This window comes from Gobius niger, assembly GCF_951799975.1.
Source record: "Gobius niger genome assembly, chromosome: 21".
NCBI lineage: Eukaryota > Metazoa > Chordata > Actinopteri > Gobiiformes > Gobiidae > Gobius > Gobius niger.
Window position 1 is genome coordinate 16,913,769 of NC_136872.1, and position 17,770 is coordinate 16,931,538.

The following is a 17,770-nucleotide window of genomic DNA, read 5'->3' on the forward strand; positions in this document are numbered from 1 at the left end:
TTTAGAAAATAACACCTGTCCTGGGGTGAAAAACAGATGAAAAGTATAGCCTTGTCTTTAACTGGCAAATGTACAGAAACGTTCATTAATATGTGCTCTCCCTGCAATAAAAAACATTATGTTATTAAGTCTGTGATTTTTTAGATTGAAGCTAATTTTTGTCTTATTTTTCTGAGAAATAAACAATTTTCTGAAACTCCAGATTTAACTCTGTACAGATAAATCCTACTGTCTTATTTTCCCGACAACGACCAGCGATCTATACATTATCCCTCACATGATGATCACTTTGCTACAGGTTAAAACTGGAATAACCTTATAAAAGAAACATGTGAATGAGCATAAATATGTCAAGAAGCATGTTAGATTGTTTCTATATGTTTATTTATTTACTAAAACTGTGCGTTTTCAGGTTGTTCATGCAGCCGGTGAACTTTTGTTGGAAAAATATAATGATGGAGATGAGCTGGAATGGAAAATGTTCACCAAACATGTCGACCTTCTATTCTGTTCTGTCAACCCAAAAGGTGAGTTGAAATATTTTTTCCCCCAAAATAAAAAAAGGTCAGGATTTAAAAGTTGTTGTGTATTTATTAACTATGGAAATGTTTTTGTTCACTCTGAAACGGTTTGTCTCTTGATACAAAAAAAACTGCGGATATGTTAAAAACAAACTCTAAATATGGGCAAAACATGGTATGAGTGACAAATCATTCTATGTAAAATAAAGAAGTGTGAGACAAAGTGTGACAAACCCCTAACAGAAAAAAAAGACCAGCTCTGAACGTGGGAAGAATCATTTCTGAGCCACAGTCGGTCGAGTGGTCGGCTACAACAAACCACATTAGTCCAAGAGAGAGAACAATCATTTAATAGGCTGCATTGTTGCACAAATTTGATCTTTTTCCTCAATACAAAGATGCAGAGGATTTTTTTTTAATCAATATATTTTAATATAATGAGGCGCATGTTCTTTATGCAGTTGAGTGTGGGCTGATTTACAGAGTGAGGAGTGAAGAGGAAGGAAACTCGACAAACTGAGGTCATAAAGTGGAATAAAAATATTCATCAGCAGAGACTTCTTGTTTGTTGCTTTGAGCCTGTTCAGAGGAATGAGAGCTCTGAGGATGGGCTCCTCTCTGATCTGGACACTGGCGTCTATCTGTGAGTAAAAACTGCTTTTACAGACCTGGGCCAAATACAAAGACATGATTTATGTTTCTCATTTCAGTGTTTAATGTCCTTCTCTGCCAACACACCAAAGGTAAGCAGCTGTTTACAAAGACTTATTGGTGGTTTTCAATTTGAAGCGTCTCTGATGCAAGAGTTAGTTTTCCGCTCAAAAAAGTTAATTTGTTAGAACCAGGAAGAAATATATTTGAGGCTCCACTTAACTCGATGGAGCAGCACGAGCGCTGTCAGTGCCTTGAGTGAGTCTGATCACTGATGAATGACTGCATGAGGTTTTCTGATCTCTGTGTGAATTTGTTAAAGTAATGAAGTTTGAATCCCAGACAAACCTGAGGAGACACAGAGCTGCAGACAGGGGGCAGTGTGACTCTGAGCTGCTCCACTTCTCCCTCCTCTTCTGGCCAGAGCTGAAACAAGCAGCTCTTCTCTGTGTTTTTTATACTTTGCACAGCAGGATTCAGTCGCATAAATAGGTTTATTTATTCAAAGTTAAAACACGGCTTCATTGACACATCACTCAGCTCCTGCAGCAGCTTCACAACATGTCTCACAAGATCTGGTGCTTGTGGATTTTCCACTAAACTCTGCTGTTAATCACAGTTTGTAAAAACTTGGAAAAGAATAAAAGAAAATTTCTGTGTAATCCCTGTCATCCAAGTTTAATTTGTATATATCATATCAAAGGCTTTGACATATTGTCTTATACCAAAGGATGAGCTATAGATGTGCTGCTGTTTCTGTAAAACAGTGACGTGTGTTGGTTCATTCACTGCTGTATTTCTCTTAACTTTGTGTATTTTGTTGCACAGGGGCCACTCTGTCCAGTCCTTCAGGCTCCGTGTATCTGGGGGACACTGTGACACTCATCTGCACAGATGTTGATCCAAAACAAGTCAAGTTTTACAAAAACAACTCACTTTTGGACACAGAACATTACACATTAGATCAATACAACAATCGTGTGTTCTTGACAATTTCCTCAGTATCAAAATCCGATGAGGGTCTGTACTCGTGTGGGATCAATCAACAAAACAAGTCTCCTGAAAAACATCTGACAGTAACAGGTCAGTACTGAATGAAGTGAGAAGAAGATTTCATATCAAATACAAACAAGCATCAGCATTATTTGTAACGTTATAACATGTTTCCTCTTTTCAACAGAAAAGACCCGCAGAGGTGAGTTCACAGAGTCCACAGTCATTTCTTTCCTCAGGGGTCACTGTGAGAGAAACCAGTGAGACCTGTGTATTTTTTGTACATTGTGTTGTTCTGTGCTGCACATTATTAAATGAATGAAGCAGAAAATAGAAGCTAAAGCTATTTGACCTCATAAATAGTTTGTTTCTTACTGTCCAACACAGTCTCTGTGACTCTGGATCCAAACTGGCCGGAGGTGTTTGTTGGAGAGAAACTGACTCTCAGATGTGAAGTCGAGGGAAGTGACGATGGTTGGATCTTTGACTGGACGAGGAACAATACGTCATTAACTGAAAGAACCAGAGAAATCACTGTCTCATATGTGACTGAGTCTGACAGAGGAGACTTCATCTGCAGAGGAGATAGTTTGTACCTCGCGACTCAGTGGAGCAGCAGAACCGCTGTCAATGCACTGAGTGAGTCTGAACACTATAAATTATTGTACAATATTGTGCAATCTTGTTGAGTTTTTGTTGTAATAATCTTGTAATCTCAGACAAACCTGTGGCCCGAGTGAGTGCAGACACAGAGCTGCAGACAGGGGGCAGTGTGACTCTGAGCTGCTCGGTCTCTCCCTCTTCCTCTCGATGGAAATATGAGTGGAGCAGAAACCAGCAATTCTACAAACATAGTTCCTCTGAGCTCAGAGTCTCAGAGGGAGGAGAGTATCAGTGCAGAGCCTTCAGAGGAGACACTCCCTACTTCACTGAGCTCAGCCCCAGCTTCAGCCTCACAACGGCGGGTCAGTTTGTAATATGTCTTTGTTGTTCATATTATACTCAATATGTCCATGTCCTTCTGTTTTCTTTATTTTGTGTTTGACTGTTTACAGTGACTTCATTGCCTCAGTTTCGGGGGTTTCGTTATTTACCCCAAAATAATAAAAAAAGAACACTTGTTGTTTTAGAACAATCATCCCATAATTCTACAGATTTATGTTTGCCTCAGCTACAAAAAAGTCTTTCAAGAGAAATTGTCCAGATGTAGACCTACTATGGGCCGACTTTAGTCTGAGCCAAAGTAATAACGCAACAATATCTGATACAGCTGTGACGCTGGATCCAAACTGGTCTGTGATGTTTGTTGGAGAGAAACTGACTCTCAGGTGTGAAGTGGAAGGAAGTGAAGATGGTTGGACCTATTACTGGAGGAGGAACAATGAGTTATTATCTGGACCAACCAGAGAAATCACTGTCTCCAGACTGATTAACTCTGACAGTGGAGTCTACAGCTGCAGAGGAGAGAACGGCCCGAACCACAAGACTCTGTGGAGCAGCACCACCTCAGTCACTGTACTGAGTGAGTGATTAACTTACTATATCATTGAACTTGTGAAATTTTAGTGGCATAAACTGAGAGGTTTAAATATTTCCCTAATCCAGTGTTTATATTTTGTAATCCCAGAAAAACCTAAGGCCCGAGTGAGTGATTACACAGAACTGCAGACAGGGGGCAGTGTGACTCTGAGCTGCTCGGTCTCTCCCTCTTCCTCTGGATGGAAATATCAGTGGTGGAGCAGAAACAAGCAGCTCTTCACACATGGTTCCTCTGAGCTCAGAGTCTCAGAGGGAGGAGAGTACCAGTGCAGAGCCTTCAGAGGAGACACTCCCTACTTCACTGAGCTCAGCCCCAGCTTCAGCCTCACAACGGCCAGTCAGTTTGTAATATGTCTTTGTTGTTCATATTATATTTGTGGATTTATCCAGAATATGTTCATGTCCCTCTGATTTCCTTAAATTGTGATTACTTGTGCACAGTGTCAAAAATTGCCTCTGAATTGGTGGTCTTGTTGTCCCTCCCAAAAAAATCCAAAACAACACTTGTGTTTTACAGATTTACATTTTCCACAACAATGAAAAATACAAGTTAACCAACAGAAATTGTCCAGATGTAGACCTACTATGGGACGACTTTAGTCTGAACCAAAATAATAACACAACAATATCTGATACAGCTGTGACGCTGGATCCAAACTGGTCTGTGATGTTTGTCGGGGAGAAACTGACTCTCGGATGTGAAGTTGAAAACAGAAGAGCTGCTGGATGGACTTATCAATGGAGCAGGAACAATAGGATCTTATCTGGAACAACCAGAGAAATCACTGTCTCATATGTGACTGAGTCTGACAGTGGAGTCTACAGCTGCAGAGGAGAGAAAGGCCTGAACCACAAGACCCTGTGGAGCAGCACCACCTCAGTCACTGTACAGAGTGAGTGATTAACTTACTATATAATATTTCCTTGTGAAGACTCATGTTGGTGTAAATGCAGCAGCTTCAGAAAATTATCAAATCTCAAATTTCATGTTGTAGCGGATACTAAAATCTTATATATGTATTTTCTAATGCAAAAATTTGACACTGATCAACAACCATGAATCCATTCCATTGTTCTCAACCATGGTTGTGCAGCTGCTTTGAAACATTCATTATTATTGCCAATGATACAGAAAGTACAACCCATAAGCAAAAGAATAAACAAAAGGGTCAACATACTTACATCATCCAGTGTTTATATTTTGTAATTCCAGACAAACCTGTGGCCCGAGTGAGTGCAGACACAGAGCTGCAGACAGGGGGCAGTGTGACTCTGAGCTGCTCGGTCTCTCCCTCTTTCTCTGGATGGAAATATGAGTGGAGCAGAAACAAGACACTCTCTACAGAATATTCCTCTGAGCTCAGAGTCTCAGAGGGAGGAGAGTACCAGTGCAGAGCCTTCAGAGGAGACACTCCCTACTTCACTGAGCTCAGCCCCAGCTTCAGGCTCACAACGGCGGGTCAGTTTGTAATGTCTATGCTGTCCATATTATATGTGTGGATTCATCCAGAATGTGTTCATGTCCCTCTGATTTCTTTACATTGTGTTTACCTATATTGTCAAAAAAGCCTTGAATCAGTTGTCTTTTGTTTCCCCCTCTAAGAATTCAATAAAACATTAGTCATTTACAGATTTATAATTTTTCCACAGCAATGAAAAACACAAGTTATCCAAGAGAAATAGTTCAGATGTAAACCTACTATGGGACGACTTTATGTAGTAAAGTAATAACGCAACAATATCTGATACAGCTGTGACGCTGGATCCAAACTGGTCTGTGATGTTTGTTGGAGAGAAACTGACTCTCAGGTGTGAAGTGGAGGGAAGTGAAGATGGATGGATTTATCAGTGGAGGAAGAACAATAGGATCTTATCTGGAAAAACCAGAGAAAACACTTTCTCCAAACTGCGTTACTCTGACAGAGGAGTCTACAGCTGCAGAGGAGAGAAAGGCCTGAACCACAAGACTCTGTGGAGCAGCACCACCTCAGTCACTGTACAGAGTGAGTGATTGACTTACTATATCATTTTAACTTGTGAGGACTTATTATGTTTGTGTAAATACAGCAGCTTCAGAAAATTGTCAAACCTTCTCTAATTTATTTCATTTTATAGCGGATACTAAAATCCATTGCATCGCTCTCAGTCATAGTTGAGCGCTGCTTTTGAACATTCATAAACGTTCAGAAACACTGCTCCCACAGACTCAGGCTCCTACAGCTGCAGAGGAGTCCTGGACCTCACAGTGACTCAGTGGAGCCGCCCGCTCACTGTCCACGTGTCTGACCGTACGCTCTGTCGTCTCATATGACGTTATAAATGTGATGATCTGACTCTAACTCTGACTCTGCAGGCGTCCCCCGCCCGCTCCTGTCGGCCTCAGTGTCCTGGCTCAGTCCTGGGGCCTCTGTGTCTCTGAGCTGTGCTGTGACAGCGCCCTCTGCAGGATGGAGCTATCACTGGTACAGGGCTGTTCCTCAGTCACAGGGGTACAGATATGAGCTCCTCCCAGAGGCCAGTGCTGGTACTACACAGGACTCCTTCAGCGTTCAGGGCCTCACCAACACAGCAGCGTTTGTGTGTCGAGCGGCGCGAGGAACTCCACGCTTCTACTCTGGACACAGTGACCCCTCCTTCGTCTGGTCTGCAGGTACATCCCCCACATGTTCCTCTGAGTCTGACTGAAGCCCGACTCACTGAAGCCTGACTTGTGTTGTTCAGATGCTGAGGCCTCGGTGTCTCTCTCGGTCAGTCCTGAAAGAGCACAGCACTTCACTGGTGATGTCATCACTCTGAGTTGTGGGTTCAACTCCACTGACACCGACTGGAGAGTCCAGAGGCTTTATCAAAACAAACTCTCTACACAATATTGTGATAAATCTTTGGGAACAGCTGAAACCATATGTCAGTTTTACGGATATGAAGGAACTGCTGTGTTTTGGTGCGAGTCTGAATCTGGAGAAATGAGCAACGCACTCAACATCTCTGTTCACAGTGAGTTTTTGATTCATCTATAATCAATAATATAGAATTAGTGCATCTACAACTAAATGGTTCCACCTTTTACCAGGTGACATCATCCTCATGAGCCCTGTGCGTCCGGTGACTGAGGGACAGACTGTTTCTCTCGGCTGTAAACTGAAGACAGTGACTTCTTCAGTTCTTTTATTCAGTTTTTATAAAAATGGAAAACTGGTTCAAAATGGGACCAAAGCAGAGTTCAACATCTCTGCAGTGTCCAGGTCTGACCAAGGGTTCTATAAATGTGAGGCTCAAGAACTAAAACAACAGGAACAATCAGCACCAAAGACCTGGACGTCTCTGGAGAGCTGGATGTCTGTTAGAAGTGAGTGAAACTAGTCTTAAAAACAAATCATTTTGTGACAAAAACAATCTAACTTTTGTTTGACAGTTGCTCCAAAGGTCAAAGGAGACTCATTCCCTGTGATGTTGGTCATTGGGCCTGTTTGTGCAGTGGTTTTACTCATTCTGCTGCTGCTTCTGTGGCGCTTCATAAAAACTAAAGGTAAAAGTGATACAGGCTGAAACGTGTGTAATATGGACTGGTTTATTCAATCTCATGACATTTCAACAAAACTATTAGATCTGATGTCTCCAAACCAATGATAAAAATGATCTTTTTTCTTCTTACAGACACAAATAACAGGTTGGTCATCACAAGAACCTTATATCATTTACCAACAATCTTATTATTGTTATTATTAATGATATGTTAAAAACTATTATTACTGTAGCTCCACCGACCAGACACACAACGCCACTGAAGGAAACCAACAGCAGTTATATTCAGCTCTTCTTCATGGTCAGTTCTGTTCACACAATATTATAGTTTGCAACAATATTGAATCACTTATTCATATTTTTTACAGGTGATGTTGATGTTTACGAAACTATCAGAGGCTCAGAAGAAAATTATGGTAAAGATGAAAACACTGATCCATCTTTATTCTTAAAAGCTGCTTGAACGAGTTGAGAGAAGCTTTTTAGAATAACTCCTCCATTACTGGATTGATATATACTCAGCCTGCTGCCAATACATGATTAGTTGCTGATGAAGCCTCTCACTAAATCAACCCAGTTCAGCTGACAGCGTAATTAACTTTCATCTACCGGGGTCTGAGGCCAAAGTTTAACTTTACAACTGTTCACGTCTTCCCCACTCGAGCTCAGAAACATATTTACTTCTTCTGTTCATTAATATTCAATAATTAGTGATGTTTCATTTATATTTACTTCACAGATGACGTTGGTGTTTATGAAACTGTCAGAGGCTCAAAAGAAAATATCAAAGGTAAAGAAAAGTGTAAAATTTAACAAAACACTATGAATTACTTTTTTCTCTGTTTTTCTTGACAGATGCTTGAAGACATTTATTACAAGGAGATGTGATGTTGGAAGGATCTGTCAGTCTACCCCAGGGCAGCTGTGGCTACAAACTTACCTTCTTGAAAAAAACAGTTCTATAACCATTTTCACAATAGTGTTTATTGTACATTGTAAATAGTTTTAAAAAGTAAAATGATTGTCTTGATTTTTGCAGCTTTGTCAGTGATTTTCCTCCTGTTCTTGCTGCCACATGTAAATAGACTTTTTATTCACATGATGCATTCTTTGTAAATAAAAATTGTTGTTAAGTAATGAATAATAAAATGTAGATGTGAAAAGTTGTTGATATGTTAAAAAGAAACATTAACTCTAAATATGGGCAACAACTGTAGTGCGAAACATAGTATGAGTCATAAACCGTTCTATGTAAAAGAAAGACGTGTGAGGTGAAGGCGCAAAGACAAACCTCAAACTAACAAAACTAAACATCAGCCTCCACCACCTCGGGCAGAATCATTTCCGACGAGTGTTTGGCTGAAACAAACCACATTAGTCCAAGTGAGAGCACAGTCGTTGAATAGGCTGCATTCTCAAACAAACTTCATCTTTTTCCTCAATAAAAAGATGCGCAGAAGAGTTTTTAAATGATCAATATATTTTTATAACAAAGAGGCGCATGTTCTTTATGCAGTTGAGTGTGGGCTGATTTACAGAGTGAGGTGTGAAGAGGAAGGAAACTCAAGAGCAAGAATAATTATCAGCAGTGACTTCTTGTTTCGTTGCTTTGAGCCTGTTCAGAGGAATGAGAGCTCTGAGGATGGGCTCCTCCCTGATCTGGACACTGGCGTCTATCTGTGAGTAAAAACTGCTTTTACAGACCTGGGCCAAATACAAAGACATGATTTATGTTTCTCATTTCAGTGTTTAATGTCCTTCTCTGCCAACACACCAAAGGTAAGCAGCTGTTTACAAACACTTATTGGTGGTTTTCAATTTGAAGTGTCTCTGATGCAAGAGTTAGTTTTCCGCTCGAAAAAGTTAATTTGTCAGAACCGGGAAGAAATATATTGGAGGCTCCACCACTTAACTCGATGGAGCAGCACGAGCGCTGTCAGTGCCTTGAGTGAGTCTGATCACTGATAAATGACTGCATGAGGTTTTCTGATCTCTGTGTGGATTTTTTAAAGTAAGGAAGTGGGAATCCTCTGTGCAAACTTGTTTAGTTTTTGTTGTAATAATCTTATAATCCCAGACAAACCTGTGGCCCGAGTGAGTGCAGACACAGAGCTGCAGACAGGGGGCAGTGTGACTCTGAGCTGTTCGATCTCTCCCTCTTCCTCTGGATGGAAATATGAGTGGAGCAGAAACAAGCAGCTCTTCACTCATGGTTCCTCTGAGCTCAGAGTCTCAGAGGGAGGAGAGTACCAGTGCAAAGCCTTCAGAGGAGACACTCCCTACTTCACTGAGCTCAGCCCCAGCTTCAGCCTCACAACGGCGGGTCAGTTTGTAATAATATGTCTATGTTGTTCATATTATACTAAATTATTGATTGACTACGGAATTCTTCCGCAGTCAATTATTGGTTTTCATGTTCTTTATTATTATTCCTCTTCCATCTTTTTCCCGATTTTCTCCAGCTTTCAGCACCTTCATGCTTTGTGCAATTTATGCAAGTTATGCATCAAAACGTTCCGCATGTTGAGGAGAAGGGTGCTATGACTTTTGGGACTTCTGCACCTTACGGTTTTTCCGCAATCTTCCAAAATGTCGGAGATTTTTCCCATTGACTTATAATGGGGCTGCTGCAAATCCATGCTTTTCTGCACTTTTTTCTGCATTTTATGCAATTTCTGCACTTTGTGCATGTTCAGCTTCTGCAACTTGTGTGTTTTGAGATAAAATTGGCCTTCTGCAGATTTCCAGTTTTTTTATACGAGAGTTTGAAATTTTTGCATTAGTGTGTATGTCGGAATCCAGCCAATGGGGAGACTCCAGGACTTTCAGCCATTTGTGCAGCTTCTGCCAATCAAGCACTGAGGCCATTTCAACAGTTTGACCAGTTTATGGAATTTAAAAAGTTTATGCAATATTAATAAACTGTAAAGGGGCGACAGTGGCACAGATGGTAGAGCGGGTCGTCTCATGATCGGAAGATCGGGGGTTCGAATCCCATCTCCTGAAAGTGCACATTGTCGTTGTGTCCTTGGGCAAGACACTTCACCCACATTGCCCCCAGTGTCTGCGTACATTGGTGTATGAATGAGAGTATGAATGGGTGAGTGGACCCTTGCTGTAAAACGCTTTGAGTGCCAAATGTAGGTGGAAAAAGCGCTATATAAGTTGAGACCATTTACCATTATGAATAATTTATGCAAATTAACCACTTTATGGGATTTAACCAGTTTATGCATTTTAAACCGTTTATGCAACTTAAAGAGTTTATGCCATTTAGGATTTATGAATTTTAAAGAGTTTATGCAATTTACATAATTTATGCAAATTAACCCATTCATGCATTTTACCACTTTATGCAGTTTATTCACCTTATTCCGGAGCCTCGCGTGGGCACCGCCATGAATTGTGCCCGCCCCTTTTCTCCTGTGTTAACATGGGGCTGGAGAAGTCCACATAAAATCAGTCACTACACGAAAACAAAGCCGTTTTTCGGCCGCGCTGAGAAACGGTGCAGTGTTGACTTGTGGGTGCAAATGAACATTGGACATTTTACACAAATCAATCGACTAAACATTAGATTTGAGCAGAGAATATTTTCCCTCGTTCTCCGTTTAAATGAATGGGCTTCGCGCTCGACCGGAAGTGTCTGGACAACGGAAGTGCCGAGACAACGCAAAAAGTGGCAAAAGTGGCCGGGGCGGAATAAGGTGAATACAGTTTATGCAACATGACATTTTATGCATTTTACCAGTTTATGCAAATTAGATTATGCAAATTGAGCATTTTTTGCAATTTGAAGAGTTTATGCAATTTCTGCATTTGCTTCCCGCAATTCCGCAGTCAATCGCAATGGTGCAGCCATTGCATTTCTAGTTATTATTATTATTATTATTATTATTATTATTATTATTATTCAATTATTAATATTATACACAAAATGGTTTTGTTGTTTACCCCCAAATAATCCAAACGCAAACTAGTTGTTTTAGAACAATCATCCCATAATTTGACAGATTTATGTTTGCCTCAGCTACAAAAGTATTTCAAGAGAAATAGTTCAGATGCAGACCTACTATGGGCCGACTTTAGTCTGAACCAAGGTAATAACACAACAATATCTGATACAGCTGTGACGCTGGATCCAAACTGGTCTGTGATGTTTGTCGGAGAGAGACTGACTCTCAGGTGTGAAGTGGAAAACAGAAGAGCTGCTGGATGGACTTATCAATGGAGCAGGAACAATAGGATCTTACCAGGAAGAACCAGAGAAATGACTGTCTCATATGTGACTGAGTCTGACAGAGGAGTCTACAGCTGCAGAGGAGGGAGTTCCAACCATGCAACTCAGTGGAGCAGCACAACCACTGTCAATGTACTGAGTGAGTGTGAAAACTATAAATGACTGTACAAGATTTTACCAACTCTGTGTAAAACTATTTCGTTTTTGTTGTAATAATTATTCCCAGACAAACCTGTGGCCCAAGTGACTGGTTACACTCAACTGCAGACAGGGGGCAGTGTGACTCTGAGCTGCTCAGTTTCATTCTCTTTTTCTGGTTGGAAATATCAGTGGTACAGAAACCAGTATTTCTACACACATGGTTCCTCTGAGCTCAGAGTCTCAGAGGGAGGAGAGTACCAGTGCAGAGCCTCCAGAGGAGACACTCCCTACTTCACTGAGCTCAGCCCCAGCTTCAGCCTCACAACAGCGGGTCAGTTTGCAGTGTCTTTGTTGTTCATATTGTACTTGTGGATTTATCCAGAATATGTTCATATCCCACTGTTTTCTTCATATTGTGTTTACCTGTGTGCAGTGCCTTTGAATCGATGTTTTTTTTAATTATCCCTCTGTAAAAACTCAAGTTATCCATGTTAATATAAACCAAAGTACCTGTAATAATGCAACAATATCTGATACAGCTGTGACGCTGGATCCAAACTGGTCTCTGATGTTTGTCGGGGAGAAACTGACTCTCAGGTGTGAAGTGGAGGGCAGAGCTGCTGTATTGACTTATCAATGGAGCAGGAACAATAGGATCTTATCTGGAACAACCAGAGAATACACTGTCTCCAGACTGACTGACTCTGACAGTGGAGTCTACAGCTGCAGAGGAGAGAAAGGCCTGAACCACAAGACTCTGTGGAGCAGCACCACCTCAGTCACTGTACTGAGTGAGTGATTAACTTACTATATAATATTTCCTTGTGAAGACTCATGTTGGTGTAAATGCAGCAGCTTCAGAAACTTGTCAAAACTCAAATTTCATGTTGTAGCGGATACTAAAATCTTATATATGTATTTTCTAATGCAAAAATTTGACACTGATCAACAGCCATGAATCCATTCCATTGTTCTCAACCATGGTTGTGCAGCTGCTTTGAAACATTCATTATTATTGCCAATGATACAGAAAGTACAACCCATGAGCAAAAGAATAAACAAAAGGGTCAACATACTTACTTCATCCAGTGTTTATATTTTGTAATTCCAGACAAACCTGTGGCCCGAGTGAGTGCAGACACAGAGCTGCAGACAGGGGGCAGTGTGACTCTGAGCTGCTCGGTCTCTCCCTCTTTCTCTGGATGGAAATATCAGTGGAGCAGAAACAAGACACTCTCTACAGATGGTTCCTCTGAGCTCAGAGTCTCAGAGGGAGGAAAGTACCAGTGCAGAGCCTTCAGAGGAGACACTCCCTACTTCACTGAGCTCAGCCCCAGCTTCAGGCTCACAACGGCGGGTCAGTTTGAAATGTCTATGCTGTCCATATTATATGTGTGGATTTATCCAGAATGTGTTCATGTCCCTCTGATTTCTTTATATTGTGTTTACCTATATTGTCAAAAAAGCCTTGAATCAGTTGTCTTTTGTTTCCCCCTCTAAGAATTCAATACAACATTAGTCATTTACAGATTTATAATTTTTCCACAGCAATGAAAAACACAAGTTATCCAAGAGAAATAGTTCAGATGTAAACCTACTATGGGACGACTTTATGTAGTAAAGTAATAACGGAACAATATCTGATACAGCTGTGACGCTGGATCCAAACTGGTCTGAGATGTTTGTCGGAGAGAGACTGACTCTCAGGTGTGAAGTGGAGGGAAGTGAAGATGGATGGATTTATCAGTGGAGGAACAATAGGATCTTATCTGGAAAAACCAGGGAATACACTTTCTCCAAACTGCGTTACTCTGACAGTGGAGTCTACAGCTGCAGAGGAGAGAAAGGCCTGAACCACAAGACTCTGTGGAGCAGCACCACCTCAGTCACTGTACAGAGTGAGTGATTGACTTACTATATCATTTTAACTTGTGAGGACATATTATGTTTGTGTAAATACAGCAGCTTCAGAAAATTGTCAAACCTTCTCTAATATAAATAAAGATCTTCTTCTTCTTCTTCTTCTAATTTATTTCATTTTATAGCGGATACTAAAATCGTATACGTTTCTAATGCAAAAATTCTACACTGATCCACCGCCATAAATCCATTGCATTGCTCTCAGTCATAGTTGAGCGCTGCTTTTGAACATTCATAAACGTTCAGAAACACGGCTCCCACAGACTCAGGCTCCTACAGCTGCAGAGGAGTCCTGGACCTCACAGTGACTCAGTGGAGCCGCCCGCTCACTGTCCACGTGTCTGACCGTACGCTCTGTCGTCTCATATGACGTTATAAATGTGATGATCTGACTCTAACTCTGACTCTGCAGGCGTCCCCCGCCCGCTCCTGTCGGCCTCAGTGTCCTGGCTCAGTCCTGGGGCCTCTGTGTCTCTGAGCTGTGCTGTGACAGCGCCCTCTGCAGGATGGAGCTATCACTGGTACAGGGCTGTTCCTCAGTCACAGGGGTACAGATATGAGCTCCTCCCAGAGGCCAGTGCTGGTACTACACAGGACTCCTTCAGCATTCAGGGCCTCACCAACACAGCAGCGTTTGTGTGTCGAGCGGCGCGAGGAACTCCACGCTTCTACTCTGGACACAGTGACCGCTCCTTCGTCTGGTCTGCAGGTACATCCCCCACATGTTCCTCTGAGTCTGACTGAAGCCCGACTCACTGAAGCCTGACTTGTGTTGTTCAGATGCTGAGGCCTCGGTGTCTCTCTCGGTCAGTCCTGACAGAGCACAGCACTTCACTGGTGATGTCATCACTCTGAGTTGTGGGTTCAACTCCACTGACACCGACTGGAAAGTCCAGAGGCTTTATCAAAACAAACTCTACACACAACAATGTTATGAGACAAATTGTGCTTTCAAGCGACACACAGAAAGTTTAAGTGTGTTTTGGTGCGAGTCTGGATCTGGAGAAATGAGCAACGCACTCAATATCTCTGTTCACAGTGAGTTTTTGATTCATCTATAATCAATGATATAGAATTAGTGCATCTACAACTAAATGGTTCCACCTTCTACCAGGTGACATCATCCTCATGAGTCCTGTGCGTCCGGTGACTGAGGGACAGACTGTTTCTCTCGGCTGTAAACTGGAGACAGTGACTTCTTCAGTTCTGTTATTCAGTTTTTATAAAAATGGAAAACTGGTTCAAAATGGGACCAAAGCAGAGTTCAACATCTCTGCAGTGTCCAGGTCTGACCAAGGATTCTATAAATGTGAGGCTCAAGAACTAAAACAACAGGAACAATCAGCACCAAAGACCTGGACGTCTCTGGAGAGCTGGATGTCTGTTAGAAGTGAGTGAAACTAGTCTTAAAAACGAATCATTTTGTGACAAAAACAATCTGACTTTTGTTTGACAGTTGCTCCAAAGGTCAAAGGAGACTCATTCCCTGTGATGTTGGTCATTGGGCCTGTTTGTGCAGTGGTTTTACTCATTCTGCTGCTGCTTCTGTGGCGCTTCATAAAAACTAAAGGTAAAAGTGACACAGGCTGAAACGTGTGTAATATGGACTGGTTTATTCAATCTCATGACATTTCAACAAAACTATTAGATCTGATGTCTCCAAACCAATGATAAAAATGATCTTTTTTCTTCTTACAGACACAAATAACAGGTTGGTCATCACAAGAACCTTATATCATGTACCAACAATCTTATTATTGTTATTATTAATGATATGTTAAAAACTATTATTACTGTAGCTCCACTGACCAGACACACAACGCCACTGAAGGAAACCAACAGCAGTTATATTCAGCTCTTCTTCATGGTCAGTTCTGTTCACACAATATCATAGTTTGTAACAATATTGAATCACTTATTCATATTTTTTACAGGTGATGTTGATGTTTACGAAACTATCAGAGGCTCAGAAGAAAATGACGGTAAAGATGAAAACACTGATCCATCTTTATTCTTAAGAGCTGCTTGAACGAGTTGAGAGAAGCTTTTTAGAATAACTCCTCCATTACTGGATTGATATATACTCAGCCAGCTGCCAATACATCATTAGTTGCTGATGAAGCCTCTCACTAAATCAACCCAGTTCAGCTGACAGCGTAATTAACTTTCATCTACCGGAGTCTGAGGCCAAAGTTTAACTTTACAACTGTTCACGTCTTCCCCACTCGAGCTCAGAAACATATTTACTTCTTGTGTTCATTAATATTCAATAATTAGTGATGTTTCATTTATATTTACTTCACAGATGACGTTGGTGTTTATGAAACTGTCAGAGGCTCAAAAGAAAATATCAAAGGTAAAGAAAAGTGTAAAATTTAACAAAACACTATGAATTACTTTTTTCTCTCTGTTTTTCTTCACAGATGCTTGAAGACATTTATTACAAGGAGATGTGATGTTGGAAGGGTCTGTCAGTCTACCCCAGGGCAGCTGTGGCTACAAACTTACCTTCTTGAAAAAAACAGTTCTATAACCATTTTCACAATAGTGTTTATTGTACATTGTAAATAGTTTGAAAAAGTAAAATGATTGTCTTGATTTTTGCAGCTTTGTCAGTGATTTTCCTCCTGTTCTTGCTGCCACATGTAAATAGACTTTTTATTCACATGACGCATTCTTTGTGAATAAAAACTATTGTTAAGTAATGAATAATAAAATGTAGATGTGAAAAGTTGTTTGTCTCTTGATACAATAAAAACTGCTGATATGTTAAAAAGAAACATTAACTCTAAATATGGGCAACAACTCTAGTGCGAAACATAGTATGAGTCATAAACCGTTCTATGTAAAAGAAAGACGTGTGAGGTGAAGGTGCAACGACAAACCTCAAACTAACAAAACTAAACATCAGCCTCCACCACCTCGGGCAGAATCATTTCCGACGAGTGTTTGGCTGAAACAAACCACATTAGTCCAAGTGAGAGAACAGTCGTTGAATAGGCTGCATTCTCAAACAAACTTCATCTTTTTCCTTTTATAAAAAGATGCACAGAAGAGTTTTTAAATGATCAATATGTTTTTATAACAATGAGGCGCATGTTCTTTATGCAGTTGAGTGTGGGCTGGTTTACAGAGTGAGGTGTAAAGAGGAAGGAAACTCAAGAGCAAGAATAATTATCAGCAGTGACTTCTTGTTTCGTTGCTTTGAGCCTGTTCAGAGGAATGAGAGCTCTGAGGATGGGCTCCTCTCTGATCTGGACACTGGCGTCTATCTGTGAGTAAAAACTGCTTTTACAGACCTGGGCCAAATACAAAGACATGATTTATGTTTCTCATTTCAGTGTTTAATGTCCTTCTCTGCCAACACACCAAAGGTAAGCAGCTGTTTACAAAGACTTATTGGTGGTTTTCAATTTGAAGCGTCTCTGATGCAAGAGTTAGTTTTCCGCTCAAAAAAGTTAATTTGTTAGAACCAGGAAGAAATATATTTGAGGCTCCACTTAACTCGATGGAGCAGCACGAGCGCTGTCAGTGCCTTGAGTGAGTCTGATCACTGATGAATGACTGCATGAGGTTTTCTGATCTCTGTGTGAATTTGTTAAAGTAATGAAGTTTGAATCCCAGACAAACCTGAGGAGACACAGAGCTGCAGACAGGGGGCAGTGTGACTCTGAGCTGCTCCACTTCTCCCTCCTCTTCTGGCCAGAGCTGAAACAAGCAGCTCTTCTCTGTGTTTTTTATACTTTGCACAGCAGGATTCAGTCGCATAAATAGGTTTATTTATTCAAAGTTAAAACACGGCTTCATTGACACATCACTCAGCTCCTGCAGCAGCTTCACAACATGTCTCACAAGATCTGGTGCTTGTGGATTTTCCACTAAACTCTGCTGTTAATCACAGTTTGTAAAAACTTGGAAAAGAATAAAAGAAAATTTCTGTGTAATCCCTGTCATCCAAGTTTAATTTGTATATATCATATCAAAGGCTTTGACATATTGTCTTATACCAAAGGATGAGCTATAGATGTGCTGCTGTTTCTGTAAAACAGTGACGTGTGTTGGTTCATTCACTGCTGTATTTCTCTGAACTTTGTGTATTTTGTTGCACAGGGGCCACTCTGTCCAGTCCTTCAGACTCCGTGTATCTGGGGGACACTGTGAGACTCATCTGCACAGATGTTGATCCAAAACAAGTCAAGTTTTACAAAAAAGAAAACCTTTTGAACACAAAACATTACACATT

At 40.9% G+C, this 17,770-nt stretch overlaps 2 long non-coding RNA genes across 2 annotated transcripts in view; both read left to right on the forward strand.

Moving 5' to 3' along the window:
- The window catches only part of LOC306980884, a 31,284-nt gene that overhangs the window by 10,578 nt on the left and 2,936 nt on the right, over positions 1 to 17,770 (forward strand). The gene's annotated exons all lie outside the window — the stretch shown is intronic.
- Positions 15,325 to 15,884, forward strand: LOC306980885. The gene is made up of 3 exons (XR_013794062.1): positions 15,325 to 15,394; positions 15,462 to 15,509; positions 15,833 to 15,884. It is a non-coding gene; the product is annotated as an uncharacterized lncRNA (long non-coding RNA).